Source organism: Pararge aegeria, chromosome 16 (genome assembly GCF_905163445.1).
Source record: "Pararge aegeria chromosome 16, ilParAegt1.1, whole genome shotgun sequence".
NCBI lineage: Eukaryota > Metazoa > Arthropoda > Insecta > Lepidoptera > Nymphalidae > Pararge > Pararge aegeria.
The window spans coordinates 7,531,346-7,557,547 of NC_053195.1; the positions used below are offsets into that span (position 1 = coordinate 7,531,346).

The window sequence follows — 26,202 nt, forward strand, 5'->3', positions numbered from 1 at the left end:
TGCGGAATTGTAAAATAATGTCAATTACCGTGCAAGTACTAGTAGTAACTAACGATCGTCATTACATTGTCGTGGTTGCGTAAATAGGATCTATTTGGCGGGGAAGTGAGGCGGGGCGGTTCTTCAGTTTTCCGCTTCGGTCGTCTCGGCGTTTGCACTTGTTAATGTGGCCGTGTCTTTGTATTGTATTAAGTAGGTACTCAGGTATAGGCACTAATTTGATGGTACGCAAGTTCCCGGTATTTAACCACGGTGTACTTATTATTCTAACCTATGTTTCTAGGAGGGAGAGGGTCAGAGAATCTAGGTATTATAACCCATAAAAATACTAACTATAACGCCCAACTACCATGAGGTATAATTAAGTGAGTGAAAGAGATTTTTTGTGTATAATTTAATAACTGTCTCATTGGTATAGTAAACATAAGTGTTCGATATCGGATCAAGAAGTCTTGGATTAGATTTTTTTAGTTTTTTTTATTCCACTAGAAGTGTGCAAGACTGTAATCTCACCTGCTGGTGAGTCATGAAGCAGTCTTTTTTTATTTTATATTTATTGATACATTTAGATGCACGAGTGTCCTTATTTCTAGCCAAACTGGAAAGCCAATTCGATGGCGAGTTGAGGCACTTATCTTAGAAATTAAATCTTATACATTATAATTATTTAAACAATATTAGACAAGACAAGCGGAGAAAAATGTATATACGCAAAAAAATAAATTACTATTTAGAAAGTGTCAGTCAGTGAACGAGCCCTTAAAAAAACTATCTTAATTTTATTTCTAGTCTTAGATGGTAACGGGCTAACCTGTTAGGAATATGGTAGTTATATTAAACCCTACACCTAATTAGTTTCTACGAGACATCGTACCGGAACGCTAAATGTAGTGGTAACTAGCCACGACTGAGGCCTTCCACCATACTTAAATAGGTTGCGTCCTTTTTTTTGATTATCGAGTTTGACCAAAAACCGCTGCTGTCAAGATTTTGTGTCAGGCAGGCAGAATACTTAAATCTTTAAATTACCAGGTGACCTGTTTACTTGTTGTAATTTAAATAACGCCATCTTTTGACAAAAAATAAATGACAATCAAAACGGAAACCTATCAAGATACGGCAACGTGTCACGATGCGATATATATTATATATTTTTTCCTATTGAAATTGTTCATTTGCATAGGAATAGCCACTTCAGTTTACTTTCAATAGATGGCGTATTTTAGTTGGTACAAAGTTCACCGGGTCTCTTACGAGGCAACTAAGGGAAGATAACGGAGCACGGGCAGTAGCATTCTCTGTACTACTGCGACCATCTACTGCGATTACTAACTTGCCTGCCCAACGTGGTGATTATTGGCACACCCTCGCGTTGGTAGAGGTCATTGGACTGTTATAGGCTATCGATGAATGTTGTAGGTGACTACCGTATTTCAAAAATCAAAAAATTCTAAATTCAAATTTCATTTATTTCAAGTAGACCTAATATAAGCACTTTTGAAACGTCAAGTCTGTCTGTGTGTAGTGACTCTACCACCGGTTCGGAAGGCAGATTCTACCGAGAAGAAGCCGGCAAGAAACTCAGCAGTTGCTCTTTTCTAATCAACAATTTACATTTTACATTTTAAAATTCATTTATCTATCTTGTGAGAGATGAAAGCGGAGCCGGATGCTTCCAAGCAACCTTGTCACTAAGAAATTCATGAATTGTATTATAACCTCGCTGTAATAAATGTGTTTTAACACATTCTTTAAACTTGCATTGGTTGGTCCAAAATTACCTTAGGAATCATCATTATTATCTCCTCAACCAATTGACGTCCAGTGCTGGACATAGGTCTTTTGTAGGGAGTTCCACAATACACGGTCCTCTTTCCTCCAGCGGCTCCCAGCTTCTCGCCTGATGTCATCTGTCCACCTCGTTGGGGGCCGACCTACGCTGCGTTTACCGGTGCGGGGTCGCCATTCCAGCACCTTAAGACCCCAACGTCCATCGGTTCCCCGAGCTATGTGCCCCGACCATTGCCACTTCAGCTTCGCGACTCGCTGAGTTATGTCGGTAACTACCGTCCAGCTTATATTACAATTATACCAGAGCCAATTCAGAAGAAATAAATTGCTCCACCAATCCGCACTGAGCTAGCGTGGTGGACTACGACCAAAACCCTTGTCATTGTGGGTGACAAAGACCCTGTAGTGGCTCGGTAATGTCGTTATGATGATGATGAAATTGCTCCAGCTGGGATTCAAATCCGTGACCTGCCCATTCAAAGCATACACCACAGAGCCAGTGTTCTCAGTCCACATAATAACTATTTCTAACAATATGTAACACAAATATGTGAGATAGCGATCAATAAACAAAATGGAGCAACTGTGACGAGTATGAGAATCAATTCCATTCAAACTTTCATACAATTACCATACAGGTCCGATTGTTTTAAAGGGACAATAGCGCGGATGTGTCGTGCACGCTCGATTGGACAGTGTGTGTTTGTGTGTCACTGGGGCCGATGGTGTAAAACAATGATGCTTCCTGCGCGTTACATTGTATATCTAGCTCATCACTATAATTATATATCTATAAATACTTCTAGCGGTGATAGCGCATTGGGTAAAAGCTCGACTTCACTTTCGGGGGGCCGAGTTCGAATCCTAGCACGCACCTCTGACTTTTCTAAGTTATGTTATTAGTTTAAATATCACTTGCTTTTTTTATTTTATACCTCGACAAGTTAGCCATAGACTGCAATCTCACCTGGTGGTAAGTGATGGTGCAGTTGAAGATGGTAGCGGGCTGACCTGTTAGGACGTATGGTAGTAATCAGTTTCTACGCGACATCGCACCGGAAAGGTGAAGTAAAACATTGTGAGGAAACCTGCATGCCTGAGAGTTCTACATAATATTCTGAAAGGTGGAGTCCACCAATCCGCACTGGGCCAGCGTGGTGGACTTTGGCCTTAACCCCTTCTCATTGTGGGAGGACACCCGTACTCTGTTGTAGGCCGGTAATTGGTTAATGTGAAATACTTCTGTTCTTGTGGGAGGACTTAGTTTTGGTTAGTTAGCACCCTACAAACCTTTCCTATTAAGAATAGGAATGTGCTCAATAGTATAAAAACCATACCCATACAACAAGCTAAACCTGTCACCATCTTACCATCAGCATTTAGCTGGCTACCATCGTAAATCATAGATTGCATTGTCACTTGCCATCCGTCAGACTGTATTCAAGGGCTACTTGTACTGGAGTAAAACAATGTATGTCTTATAATTTTTTCCACTGATAACAAACAGTACCTACTAACACATTGAGAAAAATATCGAGAATTCATAGTAGGTATTGCAGGTTCTAATTTTAGTTGCTCGCTCTATTAAAAAATTGAGACGGTTGGGGATTTGGTCGGCATTTAAAAATTTCCTTATCATTATTCGAGATTCGACTTGAAGAATCTAATTGTGTTTAAAAGTTAGAGCCAGTAGAAGCTATATCATGTATTTGTGTGGATTGCTATACTAAAATAAATAATAAATAAATATACTATGACAATACACTCATCGCCGTCTAGCCTCAAAGTAAGCGTAGCTTTTGTTATGGGTACTAAGATGGCTGATTATTATTTTACTGAATAATAAACATAAATATTTATAATATATAGATAAACACACATACTGAAACACCTTCATGTTCATCATACAAACATTTTGCAATTGAGGGAATAGTACTTTTTCAGTAGTACCTTTAAGCCTACGAATGAATATTAAATATACTAATTAATTTTGAATTTAAATTTATTTATCTAATATTCAAGGGGCCTCTTCAATTACTATTGTACGCTAGTGAATTTTACGAACATCTGCTATTTTAAAATTAAAATATAATTTTTAACTTACGTTTCGGGCTCACGGTATTCCACATTTAGGTTAATAAGAAGCATTGTATTCACTCACCTTCTGTAACAAAAAGAATTCCGTATTAAAAAAAAAAGTACCAAAAAGTTTTTTTTCCGCAAATAATGGATTTCCTCTTTCACACAGAAACAAGATACAATGAAGGTTAGGTAAGGGGAGGATTTTTAAAATATGTGTGACAATTATCAGAACACGACGTTAATAGCGTCTTACATTGTAGAATAGAGATAGAAAAAGTCCCCCTTACTTAGGAAGATTTATTCGCAAATTACTTATAAATTTCGAACTTCGCTTACACCGAGAGGTAAAGTTTACGATATCATTCGAAATATAACCTTTAACTTCACGAGAATAAGAGTCCAAGATGGATACATTTGTGTGATCGACTGTACATTGGGCTCGCTTATAAAAATGTATTTAAAACGTCGCCGTGGAAAATGATTTATTATGTACGCGCCGTCATAAATTTGTCCACTTAGACTATGGGGGGCAATAAATATTGGCAACATTGTCCCTGTTCCGTTCCGTATATTATTGGTTTTATTTTCGGTCTGTGCTTGCCTTAATTTTTGAATCGTGCACAAAGTAGTTTATAGGATGCATATGAAGTTTAAAACTACATGCAAGTATGTGGAGCTAGAACCGAAATAAAAAAATTGATGCCAGCTTTCCAAAGACCGTGTATTTGACGTTCTAAACTCAAAATGTATCAATCAATGCATTATGAAATAAGAGGTTAACACTTGAAATTTTTGATGAGATCAATATTGTCATGAAACTCATATATACTTATTTTTTTATTAAACCCAAATCTTGAATGGCTGCAGGTGGTACTATCCCGAAGGAAATATTTTAAAACTTTTGTACTAATAATTATTTTGTACTAATAAGTATTATGGACCTGCCGATTTTAGTTGAGCTTGGAAATTTACTCGTAGAAAACTACTAATCCAAATAATTCATCGCAAGCAAAAAAAAATTTTGCCTGGGATAAAAAATAGCCTGTTTCTCTGTCTTTTCAACTAACTCCATGAAAAAATCAAGTTAATTGGTTGTTTGTTTGGACGTAAAGAAAGGACAAACAAACATACAAACACTTTCGCATTTAAAATAATAAGTGAGGATTAATTTCGCGTCTAATTTTAAAAATAATCAAGTTAAAACAACATAAAGCCAAGGTTATTAAAAAAACACAGTATTAAAAATAAATTGCGGGCCACAATGAATTTTTTTTTTGTCAATAGGATGTCATCTTGATATAGCTACGATCAAAAAAAGTGTAATAATATACATGGGAATATTCATGTCGTGCTCTAATACGCATCCGTTAATTTATGCAAGACGATACGGCTTTGGATCTTCAAAGAAATCACAATGGCCTCCATCAAGAATCGCAATCACGACTGACATCCAACACTTTCGAAGGGTGGCGAAAAAAATCAACCCTAACCTGACATGTCACTTTTGTACTCCATATTTTTGTCACTAAAAGATTTTTTTCTTCGATTCAAAAGAAAGGAACAAAAACTGTCTAATTGTAACAGTTTTTTTGCTGTGAAATTTTAAGCTCGATTATTTTTTCCTTTGTGCTTTTCAAAAAATAAAACGCTATAAAGCTGCGTTCAATATGAACCGTTAGGTTGATTGACATTGGAGACTATACACAATAATAGGTAAAGAAACACGCTGAAATAAGTTAAAAATAAATATAATTAGCCTTAAAATAATAACTGCTGAATACTTTACCTACCGAGGCTACCTTTTTTTGAAACATGTAAAAATATATATAATACTAGCTGTTGCCCGCGACTTCGTCTGCGTTTGATATTGTTTTTAAAGTATTCAGTATCGCTAAGCCTTAAATGAGTATAGTAGTATATATATAACATGTGACTGTCAATTTATTATAGACAAATAATTTGCAATAAAATAAAATTGCGACTATAATTAAAGACCTAAGCTATCCTATCTCTTAAGTTGGACCAGACTGCTCACGGTGTGCAAATTTAATTTAAAATCGGTTAAGTAGTTTAGGAGTCCATCGCGGACAAACATCGTGACAGGAGATTTATAAATATTAAGATTATTAAGAGCTATTTTTTATCATATATTTTACTACTATTTTATTAATGTTTGATTTGATAAATATATTTTTTATAGTATAAAAATAATGACAGAATTATTATTATATATAATTTGCAAATAAAAAGCTTATTATATATTAAGAGTTAATTTTTAATAATATATTTTACAACTATTTTATTAATGTTTGATTTTGTAATTTTTTTTATAGTAGTAATTACAAAAATGCTGCTTGAGGAAGAAATTTGGATCGCGTTAGTATTTCAACAGACGAACTCTGTCACAAAAAGATCTATTATTATAGAGAAACATGTATTGTTTCTCTATATTAATAGATCTTTATAATAATAATGTGGATGCTGGGCCAATTTTTACAGAAAATATCTAAGTTTAACTTATTGCCCCCTAAACGCTTGTGATTGCCTCTTTGTAGGGTAGATCCTAGACCCTAGCCCATAATATAAGCACTAGATGTTAGGTCATGAACTTTTATTAGTCTTTGCAAACTGAGGACTCGTGGATCTTAAGCGTTTGAGTAGATTTTGCAGCTGTACTCGCTTTTCGGGACGTATCTGGTAAATTAGACAACCTAGACCACGGCAAGCCCCATTGACTACGCTTCATAGTTGGGGTCTAGCCTTTTGCATCAACGCTGACCAAACCAGAAGTTAACGATTGTACATGGATGGGCGCAGTGGTCGGAGCACTACGATTAAATATTTTGATTTAAATTTCGATATTGTATACTAAATTGTCTAACGACTCCATTCTACACCTGTGACGAGACAGGAGGTGAAAAATGCGTACCATGTTATTAAACCAATCTGATCGATTGGAAAGGGTGCTATTCAAGGAACTTATAATAATTGCGCTCAAAGGAGATCCGGTCCGATCCGGATTTCTATTATTTATAGTTTCCGATCGAAGTTTGAATACGCCTTAATTATCGGCTGCAATGTGTCGCACCCTTAAATGTTTTCTTTCGGAACTTTCACGGTTGTTATAAGAACTTTCTCGCGGTGTAATTTTAACCGAAACTTTTTTATAAAGGGGTTGTGGTAATTATAAAATATTATAAGAGCTCAACCAAATCGGTTTTAGTGGTTAGTAATATAACATTTCAATACAAGATCATCAATGCTAGGTTAGACCTTATGAATTAGGATGCCGGTCATAGAAAGCAGTAGGCCAAACTCTGTCAAAAATAAACGTTTATCGCGTTAACCCTTCCAAAAATGTTGTTTTCACTCAATTAAAATATAGGTCAGTGATTCTTAATGTCTTAGATTTAAAGCTTAAAATAATTCAGCCTGCTATAGAGAGTGTTACTGAGAATGTTTGTAAAATAAAAAAAAACAATAGTACAAAATGTTCGGCTTTGAACCTAGGAACAATATAGGTAGCTACGTCTTTTTACAAACGAATTTCATAGTACAGGTAATTTCTGATTACCGGAACCGAGCCTATCTACTATAATATACATATATAACAGCATGTAGCGTTCTTATTTACCTAATAATAGTTGAGGTGTACCATACTCCATCAGCACAAGAATAAAATCGTTCAAACAGTACGGCCTAGTTTCAAATACATTCGAATATACAGATTCAAAAAAAGAAGCTATTTTTTGAAGTCGATTTGAAAAGAGAATATGAAGTGAAGCACAAACCTGCCATCGCTTATAAAAAAAAGAGTTGTGAGTTCATACTTTTAATCCCAAAAACAAATGTACAAATATTGACTGAGGAATACCGTTACAGTTCGTAAATAATGGGATTAAAATAATAATATACTGGTAGATATTGGTACGAATTTAAATTATAAAATAAAACATGGGACACTCGTTTTTATTTGCAGCAGGAAAGGTTGATTTTCGTTTGTACGTAAAAATGTTGTGAAGTAATTTTTGAGCGGATATAAGACACTTTTAATAAACTGAAAGTGTTTTGAACGGTGCTTCGCAAAGCGTAAAGATTTCTCGAGGATTATGTCGATCGTCAATACATGCTTGTGCTGTGATTCCCAAAGTTTTGAGATGTTTATTTTTAACTAACCTGACTAAACACAGAATATTTTGTACTTTGTTTTGTTTTTTGTGCATTTTTTCGTTTTTCCCACTCCATGTTTTGACCAATTTACGTACAATTTTTATTTGTTTTTAAATGCTATCGATCATTGGGCACAGGGCCGATGGGCCCAATCTCGTTATTGCTACAGTTTAAATAAGCAAGAATTTCGCTTTGATCTTTATAAAAACTGTCTTCTTATTCTTGCGGTGCCTCTCCCACTAGTGAAGGTTGGCAGTCAGCTTCCAGTCAAATCTCTGATGTGTCAAAACCACGACATTGTTCAGCGAACAACGCCTCTTCTTCCTGCAACTTTTCCCATCATAATAAGTTTAAGGAGCTCATCATATCTTTCGTGCCTTAGCACGTGCCCCAGATATGCAAATTTCTTGATTTTGAAGGTGTGTTAAAATTCGCGTCGTTGTTTAAAGCGTCGCAGAACTCTCTCATTGGATACTTTGAGAGTCCAACTAATGGCCAACATGCGTCTGCATGACCTCATCTCAAATGTTTCTATGAGTTTACAACTGTAGCATCCTATAGTGACTGCTAGGCCCAAAATAACTCTTGGTTAGGAAAAATGGGTAAGTAGTTTAGCATCTTAAAGTGTCAATGGTATCCTTAGCAAAACCTAAATTTAGTTATTTAGTAGATAAGCTTGAAATAAATACTTTTGAGACGCTGAGTCAATCTATTTTAAATCACTCTAACACCTGCTCGGACGATATTGGTGGATTACAGGCCTTTGTGTACAACATAACTAGCACCGCTATCTGATTACTATTAAAATATGTTGGTGATAATAATTACCGAGGGCCAACTGTTTAACCTGCTCTCCAAGGCCCGGGTAACACAATAACAATTTTCTAATCTAAAAATTTGCATCACAGTTATCAGCTATTTATACTTTGGTATTGTAATACTCGACTAATATTTAAATAGCACAAAGTTTAGGGACCACTGAGAGAAATCAACCGAGCTCGCCATTGATTGGTACCACAAAGAGCCCAAAACTTCGAGCTCGTATTGTAAAGTGATATATTTATATTATTTTTCTAGTCCCCTACCGGAACGGGGCACTAATCCCTATACAACGATACCTTCACATTCTATTGCATACACCTTTAAATTACATAGAAAACCAAAGGTAAATATGCCGTTATTGAAAAATTACACTTTGACTAACTCCGTCTACATAATTTCTTATTTCTATTTTAATGATTATTAATGATGTTGGTTTTGTTGTCGAGATTTGAAAAATTACAGAATAAATTATTATCGCATTAGTTGTGTAAATCAATTTGAAGAATAAATATTTCATTTATTGCGAAGGATTAAATAATGGAGTTAAAGAAAAACTGGTAGCCGCTGGAAACAAGCGACCCAGGACCATGGATTACAAAACTCCCTACAAAAGATCTATGTTTTCTTTTAAATGTATCTAGAGAATAAAAAAAAATAACACACTTATCGAAAAAAAAAATATTTTCCAATATATCATTGGGCGAATTATTTTTTAACATATAAGAAAGAAAAATTCAACTATGAATGACAGTCCCATGCGCGTTTTGGTCGAGAAGAAGGCTACATTAAACTCAGCGTTAACTCAGGTTATTAAATATAAACCCATGAATCCTTTAAATTGATATAATTTATACAATTATTTGTAAGTCCGCAATATTTTATAGCCCTGGCATGACGGATTTCATTTCACAAAAATACAAATAAATAAATATCTTTTTAGATTTTTAAGACTTCAATTATAGTTTCTTTTAATTCAACATTTAGTTACTGAAATGAAGGCTCGATAAGATAATATGTATGTAATACAGATAAAATTACGTGGGCTCATAAAAATTCACATCTAAGTTAGTTGTGATAAGTCATTCATTCTTATCATTTTACACGCATTTCAGACGAGTGCTCAAAATGTTATGACAGAGGAATCTGAGCGCACCTCGCACCCTTATTGAGGCGAATCATAAAATAACCATTCCTGACATGTTATATGGCCCCGTAAAGGCATATCCGATAGTGCGGGTTAAATGGGTATCTAAACGTGTATTAAAATCACACCGATACACGCTACTCGGTTGGAAACCGTAAAAAATCACACGGCTGCTATAGAGTTATGTATAATTGCGACTTGGCAGGACCATGCGAACGTTGATGGTAAATAAAGTTAATATCTTAAAGGGTGTTACGCTATCGGAACGAAATGTGCGTACAGAGTGCATCTACTCTGAAATATCTATTTGGTGTAACTGATAAAAACTAAGCAATTATAAATATCTTCCGACAGATTTGTCTGTTACAGATTAAGCATAATGTTTCTCATAAATCATCAGTGTCTTCAACTGAAAAATGCCTTCCTATACTTAAACAATATTTAAATTATACCTACATAATTATTTGTAATCTGAAAATTATATAAATACTTTAACCATTCATAATCATTATTTTCATATCTACCCATTACACGGCACGGATCTCCCACAATCTGAAGGATTTAGACCGTATTCCACCATGCTGACCCAGTGCGGATTGGTGGACTTCTCACGTCTTTGAGAACATTATAGAGAACTCTCAGGCATACGGGTTTCCTAACGATATTTAATTTTGTCAAAACGCACATAACTAAGCATGTTAGTGGTGCACGTTGGGATTCGAACTCGGCCCTTCAAAGGTGAAGCCGAAGTCATAGCCACTAGGCTATCACAGTTTTTTACATTAAGTGCTATGAATATTCATTGTTAATTTACAATAATATTTTATTCATTACACTCTCATACACTCATTATTTAAATAAACTTCTGTTTACAACTCTAGGTTTAGTTTGATTTTGTCAAGGTATGTCTATTAGCTTGCAAACTCTACCGGATCTATAAGTACCGCAAATCGGTTGCAAGTTGCAACCCAGGTAGCTGGTTGAGCATGTGAAAATTGTGTGTTCGACACACAAAAACCCATAAATAAGACATTAGCAGCTCGTTTTCGATACTTTATCCCGTTGCTTGAGCATCATTGTCGTATATAGTTTGTTTTATGAGACAACACCGAATTTATGACTTTATACTCGTGTTTGATTTCATAAAATACAGAAAGAAATACCTTTGTCCTACCGTTTTCCTGGGGAACTAGACCCGACATTATATTTAACTGCATTACTTGTTTACATACAAAATGCGACCCCCGACTTCACATGTAATGCTGGTTTTTTTAATGATAATCGAGGGACCCTGCAGATGGCTAACCTGATGTCCAGAACCATCGCCTTAAACAATAGCAACACTTCGCAGGGCATTGGTTGAGAGTGTGAGGGTTGTGGATTTGATACACAATGATATAAGATCTTTGCATGGATTCCGTATCAAACGAAACGGAATAATAAACATTGCTCTATGTTCTGTCACACGTAATCTAATATAATATGACTTTATATTTGACTGACTGTTGCCCGCAACTTTGTCCGAGTTTGTTTTTATTTTTAAAGCATATCTTAAGATGTGTATTCTTGTAAAAATAATCGGGTGTAGTTTTTAAAAAGAACTTTTTAATTAAATTCATCTCTAAAAATAACTTTTTTGTTTAAGTGTAGTAGTTAAATTTTTAAACTAAATGTCCGATTGGATTAAATTTAAAAGAAAATACTTAAATACTGCTATGTGAACACCCATATGTACTTCGTGAAGGCACGATAAAACTATTTATTTCAAAAATAATTAATAATACGATAATATACTATTGTTACCAGTCGGAGCCTATTGGTAAAAAAAAACAAACAAAAAAATCTATCCTCTTTATAATATTAACATAGACTAGCTGGTGCCGGAGACTTTTAAACAATCTCTGATTTCGAACTACTAAGTATTAAATGCCTTCTCCAGTATAAATATCTAAGCAAAAATTTGTCAAATGTCAAATGTTTTGCTGATACGGGTACCCAGCTAAACCTATTAGTTAATATATATAGTTAAACTACGGAAGCGGTACGTACTAGCCTAGTGGGTAGGACATCGACTTTCGGGGGGTCTTTCTTCAAGACTTTTTCAAGTTATGTGCGTTTAAGCAATTAAAATATCACTTGCTTCAACGGTGAAGGAAAACATCGTGAGGAAACCTGCATACCTGAGAGTTTTCCATAATATTCTCAAAGTCCACTAGTCCGCACTGGGCCAGCGTGATGGACTACGGCCTTGACCCGTTCTTATTATGGGAGGAGACCCTTGTATATAATGATAATGATGATGAAACTACGAAAATTAAAAATAAAAGTAAAAGAAAGAAATAAAAATTTTATTCTAAAACTACTATTAACAAGGGGCCACCATAAAAATTTGTTAAACCATCAATTTTCCGAGTGATCTATCATAATTACAGAAACAATACAAAATTACATAGATAAAGCGTTCATTATAGTGAAAAAACATGTGTTCGCCTTTATCTGTGGTTATATCGACGGTCAAGTGTCAAGCGCGTGAAGTGGTCAAGATGGTAAGATACGGCACCCCACCTTTTACATTCATAGAGTGATATTACAAATAAAAATATGAATAGTTCTCGGTATAAGAATGAATAACGATGAATTTAATAGGCTTGTTATGCATAAGCATTTTTACTTTAAATTTATATACTTTTTTATTAGACTGACTGCTTCGCGGTTCGTACGTTCTACAAATCACGAGGTTTCATTCCTGGACTGGGCCACGAATATGGCAAGTTTAAAGAAAATTGGCGGTATCCTGCCTCTGAAATCACGTTGAGCCTTCGTTCCCGGTTATTATCATGAATCATAAGATTATCATCATCATATCAATCCATTAAATGGGCTGAAGAAATAAATAAACGTTACAAAATAATAATTTAACTTCAGTTCGTTTCACTTCAAGCCTTATTGACATTAGAAGAAGAAGAAACACTTTATTGCACGTATAACATATAGGAAAAGAAACAGTAAGGAGTATACAGTACACAATGTAGACATGCAAAGGCGGCCTTATTGCTGCAAGCAATCTCTTACAGGCAACCTTGGTAGATAGGAATTACAGCAAGTAAACGGGATAGTGCCAAGAGTTTTCATAGATATACAAAAATATCAATTAGTAAAAAATATCGCGGGTAAATTTTCTAATAAAAAATATTGACAGTTAATTCTTAGTTATTTTAATATTTCCTTACAGGCCGACAAAGTATGTATTGGATTTACACTTGTCAAAATATTATTTAATATTCAGTAACGATATTCGAGCAAAAAAATACATTTCATTCAACTTAATTTAATTGCAATTTCATTTCAATATAATATTTCGCAGCTAAATAAAAGGAAATTTCAAATGAATTTATAAGATTAATGTCAAGTACACTTACGTGTAGAGAATGCATGGCTTACATAGTCCGAAGGTGTGAAGGCTTAGCCAGTAAGATGCAAGTCACACGAGGCACATGTTTCACGCAAGCGATTCTAGGCTGGGGCTTCCGAATCCATGAATCGATGAAGCAATGCAATTAAAAGGTACATTTCGACCATAATGCTACTTATTTTACCAGTTTATGCGATGACTACTTCGTTCTTATCTTATCTAGGATCTTATTTATATAATATAGCATTTTAAGCAAAAAGTTTTATTAATTTCGGCTGGTAAAATATAATACCTAGGTAGAATAAATATTAGTAACCTGCTCACTATTAAGCAAGTCGATAAAAATGACGTTTTAAAAAATAACGCTCAGTTATATAGCAATGGATTCATAACTCTTTAGGAAACAAAAATAAATGAAGCAGTTATGCCATTAGTTGAGGCATAAAATGGGGGCACCTTCACAGATCTGGGAGCTTTGTTAAGTACCAAAAATTTTACTTTCATGTACACATACCTACCTACATTTCAAATTCTGCATATTATACTCTAGCAAAAATACATTTATTGCTGCGATACAATATGTATAAATAACAACTATTTATGTAACAAATAAAACAAGCTTTTAGACGCAACTTCATGCGCGTTTATTTTTCACCAAGTTAAGTTAAGCGGTCATGTATAGTAACTAGGTATATCTCTTATCATATACAGGAAATTTAATCAATATCGGTTCAGCAGTTGCGCAAAACATAAGTAACAAACAAACAAACAGACACATTTTCACATATTAGAATGCAGAATCGGTTCTTAAAGATAACTTAAACATCTTTCGTAGGCAACGGTTATTTGTGACAGTTATTTAGAATTGATAATTTATAAGCGAAGTTTCCATTTTAAAAGTTGTTACTATAACAAACTATTTACTTACTAAAAATCTATCTTAAATTTTTACATTTCATGATTCCTCAGTTATAAAGTGCAGTGAATAGAAATGCATTTTGCGCGAGTGATAAAGGCTTAACAGTTAGCACGTACGGTGTAGGGCATAGGTCTCCTCGCACGTTTTATGTCATCGATATATCGAGCGCGCAGCACTAGGTTAGGGCTTCCGAGACCCGGATTAGACTAAATCTTTATAACGTTATCAAGATTTGATTCGACGCTCTAGCATTTTTGATTTTCTGCCCTCGAATTTCGAATTATATGTAGTTAAGCAAGATTTGATCTTATAAAATATACTTCTAAGTATGTTTAGCTCGAGTTTGGAAGTAATGATTAGTGTAAAATTTACTAAGAAAACAAATTCATTCGATGCTATAATTAGGCTTGCGGGGTCTTAATTATGATCAAAAGATTTCTGCTATATCCATAAAAAATATTATTATCCTAGTAATAAAAAAATATATATCTTAACATAAGTAAGTAGCTGACTGGCGTTCAAAAAGTTGTTAGAAATAGTTGATCTATAAAACACTTAATGAGCGTTATTTCTCGATAAATTTTGTAACTATGATCATAGATATTTTTATACGATGGAATATCGTCATATTGAATAATATTTGTATATCATAACAATAGATTGGGACCAATAAAAATATATAATTCTAAATGTCAATATATTTTTAATTCTTAGACATTGTTATACATAAATCCGATATGGAAGAATTTGTCGAAATTAAAATTGATTTATTGGCATCAGGACATTTAATATTTCCATAAAGTTAAATCGTAGCAATTAGGAATATCAAGAAAGAATTGGTCGATCGTTACAAGAACATAATCGTTATTGGTGATGTCACGAAAAAAGAGTATTGCGATTTGCCCTGCGCAGGAGAGATTTCACACAATATAAGTGCAATTATTTTATCAAACAACTAGCAAACAAAACGCATATTTTTAACGATTTTTTTTACACACAAGAAGTTAGCGGATTAGCTGAGTAAGATGCACAACAATATATATTTTTTTTTCGGATGAGTCTCAAACAGCTTCCAGTAAATTTTCGTTAACTTTGGTTGAGTGTCTTAATGAATGTATGATTGGATGGATGCAATTGGATTCCATAATAGTTTCATTTGCTGGCTGTCCAATACTTCATAGCATAGTCACTTCTTGAAATACTGATAATTTATCAAGTTGAATAAATATTTTTATGTCATAATTATAAGTTTCTGTGGTGTACAATAAAGGATTTACATACTTATATACATACATTATTATCGTTTATAATAACTGATACCAGTAATCATTCGTAAAATACCTAAGAATCGGATTTTATACATTACAGTACCAACCCTTAGCCTCTCATTTTATAATTACAGCCTGGCGAAGAATGGTGGATCTAACCTCTATACCCCTTACTACCATGAGAAAGGGGGCGTTAACCCAACATTGGTCCGTTATTACAACATTAATTTATCCCAAAATTATTTTATTTATTTATTTAAACAACTTTGTTGCATAATAAAGGAAACACACACAGGAACACTTACATTAACATAAATTATATGCAAAAGGCGGCTTTATCACTAAACGCGATCTCTTCTAGGCTACCTTAACTATTGGACTAAGGCAATGAGAGACTGGAAATAGCAATTCTATATATAAAAAAATATAAATATAATATACATAAATAATTAAATAAAATAATATGAAGATCAATTATATGAAGTATGATAAATTATAATATGAAGTCACTTCGATAAGCTAACTTACTTTGTCTTTTTTTTTTCTATCGAGAAAATTTAACTGAATTGTCAGTTGAAAAACTTTTAGTTAGAAAGACTTATAGTTAAGAATAAGTTATATAATAATAGTTTTAGTGTTTTGAACTTAATTATGCAGCACTCAGCACCTTAATCGTACATTATTCTTAAAATCACCTACTGCGCAGCAATACCCTCAGCGCTCTTTTTATCTGACAAATCTGATATCTCGCGCTCTATAAAGGAACGTGTACACACTCCTACGCAAAGATTTACGTAGGCATTATTTTAAAGTCTTACAATTTAAACGGCAGTGTCGAGTTGTTACGATTTATAATAAATTAAACTTTAGCATGGTTTCAAGTTCAGTGTTTCCTATCGTGTTCGAGTGTCGATTTCATACAATATACAATCATTATTTTAATACCTACACAGTGTATTTATTCAACATTGAATATTTTAATTCAATGCAAGCGGAGAGTTAAACATAAAGAGAGTTCGAGCTCTTTAGCTATACGTTTACGCTGTGTTTAATTTGCAGTAAGTTGCTACATACATTGTAAGGAGCATAAGTGATAAGACCTTCTTTGACTCGCTTGATGATATTCACCAAACGGGACGTCTGTAAAGCAGATGGGGACACGTAACATGTTGCTTGGTTCTATGTTCATTTTTACTTATCGAATTGCTGAGCTACTCAGTGTTTTTGGTTTTCTGAATTGATTTCACAGTGATATTTTGAGTAGCTGATCAGACCAGTGAAAGATATAAATTTTAGTAAAAAAAAGAAATTAGCTGAGAAATACATGATAATGTAAGCATATAACACTACGATGCACGAGCACTACGATGAGAAACACAGGCAGACCAAACACAACAGTTACACTTTAACATCCTTAAAAATACTTGCATCCATACACCAGTCTCTCATGAATCCTATGATCCAATAATTCAATGCACTGACAGCGATTTATATTAGAATGAAAGCGATGACGGACATGGGTCGGACAACCGGACACGTCCGGACGTGTGTGGGTCCACCGTCGCCGGACCCGAACTATTCATTACAAAGATCGATATTAGGTGTCTCCAAATCTTAATTACGAGTATCTTCTAAACCTAATTATATAAATATGCCCACATTTATATTTTTCTTTATTCAGATACATTGGGTATGTTTTCTAGTAAAATAATTAATGTTTATCAGTTTTTAACGTTGCTGCGTGCTACTGCGGATTTCCATGGAAGAAATAATACCTACATAGGTAAACATTTTGGAGTTTGCTACCAAAATAAATAAAAAAAAAAAGATGTGCGTGTGTGTGTGTGTATGTGTGTGTGTGTGCGCGTGTGTGTGTGATTTTTTTTATTACACTACAAGTTAGCCCTTGGCTGTAATGATGATAAAGTCTTAAATGATAGCGGGCTAACCTGATGGCAGACATAAAAATACTATACACTAATCGGCTTTTATCCGAATAGAAGCTATCGTCGGGTGCTAATTGCGACTGAAGTCTGAAATTAAAATTTCCTTAATAACCGAACTAGAATCCTCCAACTTATAAGACCGCTATGAAACCACTGCGCTAGAGAGGTTGTCAGATTGCAGGATACCTTACTATGACTAGAAAGGTATGTAACATAGGTAACTTTACCTTTGAATTAGGTTAATACGCGACTCATTCACCGGTTCCGAGCCGCACAGTGGGTACCAGTTAACAGAATATAAAACGCATAATACATTACAGAATCGAACATCATCGGACAGTTAAGACCGGATATGGTTATTTATTAATGAAACTGTCGTAAAACCGCCGTGAAATGACTTTAATAACGAAATTATGGTAATGAATTGCCGTGATTATCAAGTGAATTGGGCAATTTATGTTAAATTTAATGGCACAAATTAATAATTAAAGAAGATTTTTTTTTATTTTATTTTTAACTACTCCGTTATCTTCAACTAATGGTCGCGAAGTTCTAGGTTCGATTTCCAAGAAAATTAGTTAAGTTTTGGGGTGTTTTTCATATATACAATGAATGCTATACTCCGCAAAAAGAACACTTTTCGCTGGAATACCAAATTAAGCTTTATTGTTTATCATAGAATTTTGGAAAGTAACACCTGTCCATCCAATGTTTTTTTCCGTTTTTTGGAGAGAGCTTTAAGTCTTCGATTCAAGTTATTTTTTACTATTTCATGATAATCGACTCTTATTGGAGCAGTGCCGTGGATATTGGATAGAAGTAGGCGTTACTTTGTGGAAATCCATGATATATTATGAAAATTAAGCTTAATTTGCTATACTCCGCGAAAAGCAGGAGAATCTGCATGGTGGTAATTAAAATTTCTTCAATCCTTATACTCCACACCTAATAGATGTACGGCAATGTACCATCTACACGCGTTACATAACGTACGCGTACTTAACAATTATTCATTCTAAGGTCAACATATCCTGAGGATGCTCCGGTTTAATATATGCAGTGCGGTAAAACCCTTTCACCTTTGAGAGAGAAGGACTGCAATGAGAAGTTAATCGGCTGAGGACAGTGGCGTGCACAGGGTTTGTGGCCAGGGTATGCATAAAGCAAGTACATAGCATAAAATGGAAACATTTCCCTCCAATACGAGTTATACAAGATAATTTGGGTATGCAGTGCTTTTGTGCATGTATGGAGTGCACGCCACTGGCTTAGGATCATAATGATGACGTCAATAAAAACTACAGAAAAGTTGTTTGTAAGTGTTCAAGCGAAAGTCAATATTAGATTAAAACAAGAAAAAGTGCAGGAATCTATAACGCAAATCCATAATTGGTAATTTATAAAAGCACAAACCATCTACAACTAAATCATAACGTGTGTCAATATTAGAGATTCAAATTTCTTCAGTGAATATTAAACTGTTCTTACCTTCCTGGAGGAAATATCTATTAAAAGTAGTAGTATAAAGTAGAAATGACAAGGTAGATTGGAAGCAGCCAGCTTCGCTCACATCTCCAGATTCGTAAGATAGAAAAATGATTGTAAATCTTGATGTTGGAAAAGAACAACTACTGATTTTCGTGCCGGCTCTTCTCGGTAGAATCTGCTTTCCGAACCGGTGGTAGAGTCACTAAAAACTACACTCGACGAAAACTATATACTCGAAGTTTAAAAAGTGCTTATAAAGTAGGCCTACTTGAAATAAATGAATTTTGAATTTTGAGTTTTATTAAAATTTCACATAGCCAAAATAACACGTCTTTTATTGTATCCAAAATATTTAATTCATATCTAGATATGGAAAGCCGTGCTTCAAATCGTTTTAGGGAACTCACGACTATTTTTTCTATTGAGAAAATTTTATGGAATTGTGTAACTGAATATCCATTAAATCAGATATAATATAGTTAAGAATCCTTCCTAATATTATAAGTAAATAAATAATACTCTCCAATTTACAAGTTGTAAATTAAACTCCACGTAGGGCTGCCTGGACGCAGAAATTTTAATTTGTAACTTTTTTTTATATTAAATAGATATATTTTTTTTTATTTAGTTTAGTTTTTAATTATTCTATTTATGTTATACTGTAGTGTGTAGTGATGGGTCATAGGTACCAAATAAATAAATTAATAAAATAAATATGAAGTGAGTTTCTCGTACGAGGCGACTAAGCGACTATAACGGAGAGGGGACAGCAGCGTCCTCTGTTCTACTTCTGCCAACTACTGCGATCACCGTTGCACCGCTGCCCAGCTTTGTGATTATGGGCAAGTCCTTCAGTTGGGAGAGGCCTTAGTCCAGCAGTGGACTGTAATAGGCTCTTGATGAGGAAAGTTTGTTTGTCAGTCCTTACATTACGCTCTAACTAAGCAACCGAACGACTTTAATTTTGGTACAGAGTTAGATGAATGGTCGGAGAGTAGCACAGGCTACTTTTTATTACAGAAAAACGAGCGGTTTCAGTAAAAATCGTAAAAAACCCGGACGAAGAACGCTGTAAAATATATTTGTTTCGCTGTACTACATAGATAATTAATAGTCAAAGTTCTTTCCACCTCATTTTGGAGTACTCAGCACATTAAGGTTTAATGTTCATTCAAAATTCAAAATTCAAAATTCAAAATTCATTTATTTTAAGTAGGCCTAATATAAGCACTTTTGAAACGTCAAGTCTGTCTTTTTGTAGTGACTCTACCACCGGTTCGGAAGGCAGATTCTAACGAAAAGAAGCCGGCAAGAAACTCAGCAGTTGCTCTTTTCCAACATAAAAAAATTACATTTTACATTTTAACATTCATTTTTCTATCTTGTGAGAGATGAAAGCGGAGCCGAATGCTTCCAAGCAACCTTGTCTCATTGAATATATATATAAGAATGAAAGTTTGCATCGCGGATATAGTTAAGCTGATCTAAAGGTTGATTGCATTAAGTAATTATACTGTATTTAATTACTGCGCTGGCTAATTTGCGAAGCCCTTCAGGCCAGTGCAACAGCGGTAGGGTTTCTAGGCCTCACTCATTTACACTTGCAATGTGTACATGCACCTACTTGTATTTATAATTATGTGAGGTGTTGTCGAGGTTAGAAACTGTACACTTTGCAAGGATATCGGTTTAAATAAAACACCCTACCGTAAAGCCATACCGTGATTTATACCTGTATTCACAAAATTTCTTCATAAGTAGGTTTTTTTGACGACCTTTCTGGTGCAGTGGTGACCGCTGGTGTTTTAAGTTGAAGATCTCCGGTTCGATTCCCGGCAAAGGCAATTTGGTCATTTATAATTTTTGAATTTTCTCTGGCTTCGGCCGTGGGTAGTTATCACCGATACAGATATGCCGCTAAGCAATATCGCGTTCCTGTACGATTTCGCCTTGGCTACTTATAGTCCTACCGATAGCTTTACGTGCCGCTAAGCGATTTAGCGTTCAGGTACGATTTCGCAAAGAAATCGATATGTGAAATCGGTATGGAATTAATATAATTTGCCAGACCCCATGCGTTAAAAATATAAATTCGGTACCATAAATTAAAGTAAAAATTTCAGTTTAGGATTCAGTAATTCGTTGCTTGAATATTGCACGAATATCTGTAGCGGTATTTAATTTGCCTCTAGGAAAATTTTCTACATTGTAATAAAAACTGTTATTTGGTTATGAACCCCATAGACAAGGAGTTGGCGTGTATCCTATTTGCTTCATTGATACCGTGTATAATCCCGCGAAGCGGTGATAGCCTAGTGGTAAGAGCATCGGACAGACCGACTTCGATCCCGGAATTTTTTTCACGCACCTTTAACTCTTCGGAGCTATGTGCGATTCTAATTAAAGCGTAAAATATCACTTTTCCATACCTATGAAGGAAAACATTGTGAGGAAACATGCATGCCTGAACGAGTGCACAGTTAGGTAGTTAGTTAGTTTTCTTTTTTAACTAATTACACAATATTGTAATAAATGTAGTCCACTTCTTTATTCAAAACAATCATTGTTATATTGTAGCCTATTTATTATTACAGAGAGACTAGACAGACAAGACTAAGACTGTCATAAATTTATCACTTTAGGCTTAGAGAAAAAGATTAATTCCTTTTACAAAATACAAAGAAATCTTTAGTAAATCGCGTGTTGAAAGCCGATGTGAAGAGGTAATGAGAATTAAGCGTCCATGACGTGGGCTCGGTGTTAGTAATACCTACACACTCGTGTAACTATGAGGCGTTCTAAACATAGCATAGAGGTTAAGCCTTTTTCAGTATAACACCCACTATTTATTTAGATATATGAGTATTAGCAGAGAGGTTCACACGTGCATAAAACAATCCACTTTATGAACGAGTTCGTAACTAGGCAATCTCTGCGTTTCACTTTGTAACATTGGAGACATAAAACAGTGTATTATAAGTAGATTTGGCAGACTAACGGCCTTTATTATTAAAATTTATATATATATTTTTTTTATATTAATGGACTTATCTGGGATTGTAATAATATCAATTCAAGTAATCATACATTTATAGTCTGCTAAGTTATAACAAAAGTTACTTTCCCCAATGTACTTACCAACAATATATTTTGAATGTAACGTTCACTAGCTCTTTTACTATTATGACTCCGTATATCTGCAGCAAACATTTTATAATTGCAATTGAATTAGCATATTTTATACCTATTAAAATGTAGTTGTATTTTCAAAGCATTTTTTCTATTCTGTAGAATTTTATGATTGTTTAGTAAATGTGACTTACTTAATAAAGTTGTCTTAATACCTCTATACGAAAATAGGTACATTATATTAAGTGTTATATATTATGTGGAGGACGTAATAAGTTCATATCTAAAGATCATAAATTATTTAATTTGATAGCAAGTTGTCACAGTAATATAGGTGTTTGTATTTTTATATTTTAACTACCTAGTACTTGCCTATGTAATATGTTAGTTCTTTATCTTTTATTATCTTATATATTATTTAAAAAAGTTACATATTTATCATTAGTAAGGTTGAGCTCTCGGTTAAATAACACTTGCTCCAACGGTGAAGGAAAACATCGTGAGGAAACCTGCATGCCTGAGAGCTGTTCATAATGATCTCAAAGGTGTGTTGAGTCGACCAATCAGCACTGGGCCAGCGCTGGACTATGGTCTTACTGTTGGAGGAAACCCGTGCCCTGTAGTGGGCCGGTAAAGGGTTGATATGATGATGATGATGAAGATTAAGCCAAGTTGATCCAGGACGGTAACTGGCCGGGTGATAGATACGGGGATTCTGTCGCTTGTCGGAGTTTGGTCCTCGAGTTGAAAGGCATACCCTGTGTTCCTGAACCGAAGTTGTTACAGAGAAGTGCCTGCTTAGTGCCTCAGTAGGCACCGCTGACTGGGTTGCGGTTGTGTGCGAAAGCGTTCCGGAACACCGTGGGGTTTTAGTCAGTAAGAGTCCGGCATAACCACTGCACCTCCCCGTGGTGTAGTGGTATCCATGAGGATTTCCCCACGAGACAAAAAAAAAAAGGACGGTAACTGGAGGTTCGACGTAACTCCGTGCCCCGTACGTTTAGCCAATAACGACTTAAAACGATAACTAGGTATTTGAGTGACTTATTTGAGTTCCAGTTCATACCACGGTGGCTAGGCTCTATTCGCTTCCCTTACTAGAAATCAGCCTGTACCCATTGGGTCAATTATTAAACTGATAAAACCAATCTTGATGATGACTCCAAATAATTATCGACTTTTTGACTTTCTCCTCTCTGTTACACACAATAGTCCACAATACTCGCAAAGTGCGGATTGATACGCATTTTAATACACCATGAAGAACTCTCAGGCTTGCAGTTTTCCTCACGATATTTTCCTAAACTAATTGAAAGCTCTAAACTATTTGCTCTAAAGCATATAACTTTGAAAAGACAGAGGTGATAAGACTCGGTTCTTCCGAGTGGGAGACCGAAGTCCTAACAACTGTTCAACTGTTAGGACTTCGTTATAATGATATGAATATAAAAATAAATAGTATATATATAAAAATATGGTATAAATAGTTGTACATGAACAATAATGATATGAGGCAGAGATATCCTTTTAAAGTACCTTAATGTTTTCTTTTCTGTATTAAATTTTATCAAACGTACAGAGGGTTACATTTATAAGAAGTACTTCGTATAGATAAATTATTTACCATATCAATTCGTACTGATATCGACCCTATATAAGATGTCACTATGCAAATGTGATAGTTTATACCGCACGCGCCTCTAATACATGCAAAGTACTTAGTACCTTAAGATGACTTACTGATATAAATTCTTATTCGTATGGAAATTTATGTGTGAATCACATTAGGTAAGTTATAGCACGAGCGTCTATACCTACTGCATTACCACGCGTGCTTAAGTTGATCCATTTTTTTATTAGCCTCGGGATATGAGCCTATATATATTTTGGTATTTGTAATGTTGTTTGTTTATATTTTACCTTGGAAAATTATATCTGGTTTCAAATAATGACTATCAACTGGTAGTATGGCTGTTTATCGTAGCTTCCGAACGGATGAATCAATTTTGATTTTGTTTTTTTTTGTTTGAGAAGTGAATAACGCGGGAGTGTTGTTAGCTTTTGATAAAAATTAAAGATAATCAACGCTAAAAAATGGCGGAAAGCATATTTTTTCATAACTTCTTCAAAATGGGTATCAAAGGTTAAACTAGAAGATTTCTTAGAATTAACAATAATAAATAAATATACTACGACAATACACACATCGCCATCTAGCCCCGAAGTAAGCGTAGCTTGTGTTATGGGTACTAAGATAACTGATGAATAATTTTATGAATAATTTACAGACACTGAAAAACAATCATACTTCTTTTCATTCACACAAACTGTCCAGTTGTGAAAAATGAACCCACGACCTTGGACTCAGAAAGCAGGGTCGCTGCCCAATGCGCCAATCGTACGTCAAAAGAATCTTTGGTCTTTTGCGCCAGAAAGGTTATACAGAATGTTAGCTATCAACTCCTAGTGTTTCATATTGTGACATTATTGTACAGGCAAGAACAAAAGCTATTCACGGAGATCGCGGGCGCTGTCGGGAACTGACGTGGTTCCATGCAATGTTTCCAGCGTACATGGCGTCACAATTAGGTTTCGCTCCCTCACAATGATGTGGGTATAGTTTTGTGCCGACTGTACCACGTATGACAATGACTGGCTTTGTCTACAATGCAACTGCAACAAACTTTGCTTATGGTGTTCATCTAGAGCGATGGGCATATTAAATAAATGAATAAATAAATATATAAATAGTACAAGTACAAACATCGCCATTTAGACAAGCTACTAAGATGTCTCATAAATATTTTTTTAATTATATTCATAAATACTTATAATGTACAGATAACACCCAGACAACGATAAACATATTACAAACATAAACATATTTTCCAGTTCTGGGAATCGAAACCGTAGCCTCGGACTCAGAAAGTAGGGTCTGTGCTCACTGCGCTAATCGGCTGTCGTCACGTCTTATAAATTTACCATAGTGTTTAGTTTTTCCCTGAAGTTACGAGTACTAACCATAAATATTTTCATAGTTTATACAATTCACATTGTAATATTTATTTTCTAGAGAATACACTTTAGTACTAACGTTCAGTCCTTTAGCATAGAACAGATAATGATATAGAGGTTTCACACCTATTATATCTTTTATTCGGAAGTCATGATATGCAATGAACACCAAGACTAATATCTGATAGCCAGACGAATTTGTAGAGTGGCATTTTATGCAATACCACACCGATCCTTCACAATTCGCTCTTAAGGCTCGTTTCAGAAAACCGAGCATCCTTAGGAAAATAATTAAAAAGCTTTTAAATAGAATAAATCTGAAATAAGTACATACTTACAGAAGCTGAGACGCATATTATGTCGTATGAGTCCTAAAATGTAACCTGACCGACGTGAAAACCATGTCTTCAACTAGACTCAAAATGATTCACAGTTGTACGAATTTTAGATCGTTAAATCACGCTTACTTACTCTTTACACCAGTTGTAGTGATAGAGATCTGCAGTCGCGTGTACTTCATAAATGCATTGTTTATCGCAACAATTTAGTAAAACTGTATTGGAGAAGTGTTGTCCGTTTTGTATTGATGCTTGTTTAATGGCTTGCCTGGCCAAAAACCCTGTGCACGCCAATGGAAGTCTGCTATTATTTCATTGATCCTCACTAATCAATGAACTAAATATAAAAAATATATAGTTTACTCAAACCAAAGCACTATAAAAACTGACAGATTGGTAGGTAGGTACCATGCAGATTTTTAAACTACCAGGCACACATGTCTACTTAAGCTTGGTGTTGCAGTCAAAGTCAACTGCAGCGCTGATTTTCAGGCGTGTCTCATAGTAGTCTCACGGTCCGGAATCGGTATAAACATTGTGTATATGAGTTTGTATGTGTGGGTGATCAAGTTTGTGTAGGTAACGAAGGCGCAAGTGTGTATATTAAGTAAATGCATCAATAGAACTATTAATTATAATCGGGATCTCTATTGTCATACTCAAGTTGCGAGAACCGTA

General features: G+C 34.7%; 1 protein-coding gene across 1 annotated transcript in view; it reads right to left on the reverse strand.

Annotated features, from left to right (window-relative positions):
- Positions 1–26,202, reverse strand: part of LOC120630333 (zinc finger homeobox protein 3) — a 189,498-nt gene that overhangs the window by 145,663 nt on the left and 17,633 nt on the right. The window contains exon 2 of the mRNA XM_039899531.1: positions 16,709–16,711. The gene's annotated coding sequence lies outside the window, so the exon portion shown is untranslated. The remainder of the gene's footprint in view (positions 1–16,708; positions 16,712–26,202) is intronic.